This window comes from Octopus bimaculoides, chromosome 2 (assembly GCF_046866305.1).
Source record: "Octopus bimaculoides isolate indiv1 chromosome 2, ASM4686630v1, whole genome shotgun sequence".
Taxonomy (NCBI): domain Eukaryota; kingdom Metazoa; phylum Mollusca; class Cephalopoda; order Octopoda; family Octopodidae; genus Octopus; species Octopus bimaculoides.
In genome coordinates, this window is record NC_142929.1 from 128,542,432 (window position 1) to 128,547,046 (window position 4,615).

General features: G+C 39.1%; 1 long non-coding RNA gene across 1 annotated transcript in view; it reads left to right on the plus strand.

Annotated features, from left to right (window-relative positions):
* Positions 1-3,159, plus strand: part of LOC106880205 (uncharacterized) — an 8,997-nt gene extending 5,838 nt beyond the window's left edge. Inside the window, exon 2 of the long non-coding RNA XR_001410722.3 lies at positions 2,976-3,159. This is a non-coding gene — a long non-coding RNA (uncharacterized LOC106880205). The remainder of the gene's footprint in view (positions 1-2,975) is intronic.
* The last annotated feature ends 1,456 nt before the right edge of the window (positions 3,160-4,615 follow it).

Below are 4,615 nucleotides of genomic sequence, written 5' to 3' on the forward strand. Positions count from 1 at the left end.
TCCCTTGAAATCAAAAGACGGAAATGAGGTTATTAAGGATCCTCCTGGAATAATGAGCAGATGGAGGGAGCATTTTGCGGAACTTTTCCATAATCCATCTGTAGTGAACATGGAGGTCATAAATAATATCCCCCAAAGAGTGATAATGCAACACATGGACGATGCGCCTTCCATTGAAGAAGTAAAACTGGCAATACGGAAACTGAGATCCAACAAAGCTCCTGGGCTGGATGGTATTCCAGCTGAAATTCTGAAAGCAGGTGGGGATCACATCTCCTCCGAAGTTCATAGCCTGTTGTGTCAAGTTTGGACTGAGTCCTCTGTGCCACAGGAATGGATAAACGGCATTCTAATCCCTATATACAAAGGTAAGGGACCCAAATCAGTGTGTGGTAATTCCAGAGGAATAACTCTCCTGGCACATACTGGGAAGATACTTTCGAGGATCATGTTAGAACGTCTCGTGGAGAATGTGTGTCCACATGTGATTCCTGAGGAACAGTGTGGTTTCAGACCCGAGCGGGGAACAATGGATATATTTTCTGCAAGGCAGGTTCAGGAGAAATGTTTAGAGGAACAAATGCCACTATATCAGGTTTTTATAGATCTAACTAAGGCATTTGACACGGTAAACAGGGACGCATTGTGGATTGTTTTGTGCAAACTTGGTTGCCCGACACATTTTGTGAGCCTCTTCGAGAAATTGCACAGCAACATGAAAGCTCAGGTAGTTTTTAATGGTAATCTATCTGATGAATTTTCAGTGGACAACGGTGTAAAACAGGGAGATATTCCTGCCCCGACACTTTTCTCTATATATTTTGCCACATTGCTTTGGTATGCATTTGAGGATTGTAACAGGGGAATCGGAATCGGATTCCGGACATCTGGTAGCATATTTAATCTGACCAGGTTTAACTGTAAGGCAAAGGTTTTCAGAGTACTTGTCAGAGAATTGCTCTATGCTGATGATGCTGACTTGCTGGCACACACAGAGGAAGATATGCAACATTTAATGGATAGATTTTCCATTGCATGTACATATTATGGACTCACAGTAAGTCTGAGAAAAACCAAGGTAATGTCTACCCCCACACCCCTGGACAAATATATACTGAACCAAACATCTTTGTGAACGGAACAAGATTAGAAGTCATTGACACCTTTGTTTACCTTGGAACCACACTGTCAAGGGATGGTGGTCTTGATGCAGAAATATACTATCGAATAGCGAAGGGAAGTGCTGCATTTGGAAAGCTTGAAAAGCGAGTATGGGCTGATAGAGATATCTCCCTGCAGACAAAAATCAGCATCTATAAAGCGTGTGTATTGACTGCACTTCTTTATTCAGGCGAAACATGGACCACTTACAAGCGTCATGTAAAGATGCTAGAAAGGTTTCATCAAAAGTGTGTAAGACGCATCCTCGGAGTAAAACGGAAGAGTTTCGTAGCAGATACAGAGGTTTTGCGCAGGGCGCACTGTAGCTCAATTGAAAAACATATTAACCTGGCCCAAATGAGATGGACTGGGCATGTAATTAGAATGAAGGATGATCGTTTGCCGAAGCGCTTATTTTATGGTGAGCTCAGCTCTGGTGAGCGACCGCGACAGAAACCGAGAAAGAGGTATAAAGATTGCATTAAACAAAACCTAAAAAAACTAGATATGTATGAAAGTGATTGGGAAGGAGATGTTTTGGATCGAAGCAAGTGGAGAGCTGTTGTCAGGACGAGCTGTGATGTCTGGGAGGAAAAGATGTTTCAGCAACTTGAGCTTAAGCGGGCCTGTCGAAAGGGAAAAATTGTAAACAATGGAGAGTATAGGATGTGTATTGTGTGTGATCGCGTTCTTCTGTCAAAAGCAGGATATGTGAATCACATGAAAACACATGAGGGTAGAAATTCCAGACACCCTAAATACCAACCGCCTTCTGCGACCTGTGGCATATGTCACAAGGTTTGTAAAACAATACCCGGACTTAAGAGACATATGCTGGTTCAAAGAAGCGTTTCCTTAGAATCAGATACCAGCGGGCAAGGATCGAGAGGCCTGAACATTTGTCATCTGTGCTGTAGACCTTGTCGCTCAGCAGCCGGACTTCAAAGTCACTTGAGGGCTCACCAACGGAGTGATTGTACTGCGTGATATGTGTGGATTGTTGATGGGATGGCTATCGTCTGTCAAGATGGAGCAGTCGTCATGTATGTATGTATGTATGTATGTATGTGTGTGTGTGTGTATGTCTTTGTGTCGGTGTTTTTCCCTCGCCACCGCTTACCAATCGTTGCTGGAGACCGTCAGAATAAGTCCTGGGGGTGATTTGACCGCAGTCAAATGACAAGTTAAAAATATAAGATAAAATAAGTACATACACACATAGGCATACACAAACATAAACAAAAGTATTTATAAATGGACACCCGCAAACTAAACGGTCTACTAACGTCTCTGAAATACTTATGTAGTAAACGTATCGTATCTCAGTCAACGACCTGTCAGTATTTCAACAAACTTCAGACGCAGTGAAATGCCATTAACTGTTGTCTATGTAATGTTGTCCTTGTAATTGTTGACAAAACCTTAGAAAGATAGTAATGATAATCAATAGGAGTCCAACTTTAAGTTTTTATCGTATTCCTTTGAACATGTCATTTGAAGCTATGAATGATTTTACAGAAAACTGTATGGTCTGTCTGTCTGTATGTATGTATTTCTATCTGATTTCAGACAGGAATTTATTTTCTCTTTATTTGTTTGAAACCATTACATTGGAAGTATTGCATCATCATTTTGGGAGTAGAAGTGTAAAAGTTGGTCAGTATAATAGTTGTTGTTGCTGTTGTTGTTGAAGTTGATAGATTTTTGAAACATAGTACATTTTTTTCAAGGAAATTTTCCTCAACTTTGACCCGATTGCTAATAAAATATCTGAATAATTTTTGGCTTATCAATCAAATTATTTTCTTTACTAGATTCCAAGTCAATTTTTATCTTCAATTTTCAAAAGATGATGTCTAAAGTGGGGCAAAATGAGTAATAATTGATTTAAATAATTTCTTCTAAACTGCATCATGCATAAATTTATCAAGAGGAAAGCCACTCCAGCAAATTGTGAAAAAGCTACAGAGAATGTTTTAAATAAAGTTTTTAGATTTAGTCGACTTTTGTTAATTTCATATCATGTATTAGTTTTTTGATGATCGTATATTTGACCCAGATATTTAAAATTTTTGTTACATTGCTGAAAATTCTGATGTCTAAGGACGGATATTGATGTGTATGAGTCTTTTTTCAAATGTAATTCGGGAGAATTGAAGAGGAAAATTTACCTCACTTTGTCTTACTGATTTTGCATCACCTAAATTTGTCATTTATATGCTCAAAGAGACCGGCGATAATTCTCTGAAATTTGCGTTCTGAATATGTTATAGTGTTTTAATGCATTTAAGAAGGTCATTTGCTTAGCTGATACAGTTTTTGTGAGATAGTGAATATTTGTAAAAAAATACTCTTTTCTCAGAGTTAAAGATGCAGTAAATATTACTCTTTGTGCATCGCCCTCTTACATACCTACCTACATACACACACGTACGCGCGCGCGCACACACATACACACACACACACACACACACACACACACACACACTCACACACACACACACGCACACACACACGTCAGTTTATATGAATGTATATTCTGCTTCCCAGGGACAAAACAATGTGGTATGTATGTATGTATGTATGTATGTATGTATATATGTATGTATGTATGTATGTATGTATGTATGTATGTATGCATGCAAGTATGTACGTGAGTGTGTGCGTATAAGTGTGTGTGTATGTGTGTGTGTATGTGTGTGTGTATGTGTGTGTATGTGCGATATATATAAACATGCGCACATATGTATAATAATAACAACGTGTTATTATTACGTAATCACAATCACGTGTTTTGACTATTTCGTCTAAAGAGAAAAAATATTTGTTGTCTAACCTCAGGTCAGTTCTGTTGGAACGGACCGATGATCAAACAACACTCCAGCTGCGACGTCCATCACTTTTCTTTCTCAGACTCAGTTTTTCTAGGATCACATGTTCAGTGTGTTCCTTTTCCTTTTTAAGACGGTACAGTGTGATCTGAAGGAAACTTGGTTGTTATTTCTAGCAGATCAACCGACCACATAGTTATGGCCGTATTTTTTGCTTCTAGTGTCATTACTTAAAGTTTTTATTGTGTTCCATGATATTCAGAAAGATATTCTAATACCCAATCTATTATCTTTTACTTGCCTCAGTCTTTGGACTGCGGCCATGTTGTGGCTTTGATGGATTTATAGTCGAACAAATCGACCCCGATGCTTATTTTTAAACCGGGTAATTATTTTATGTTACTGTTTGTCGAACCGCTAAGTTACGGGGACACACGAACTAACACTGGTTGTCAAGCGGTTGGTGAGGACAAACACAATCATATACATTTTACATACATAAATTTACACACACACACACACACACACACACACACACACACACACACAAGTTTCCGTCAACCAAATACACTCACACGCATTTGGTCGGCCCAACACTTGCCCAAGTATCGCGCATTGGGGGG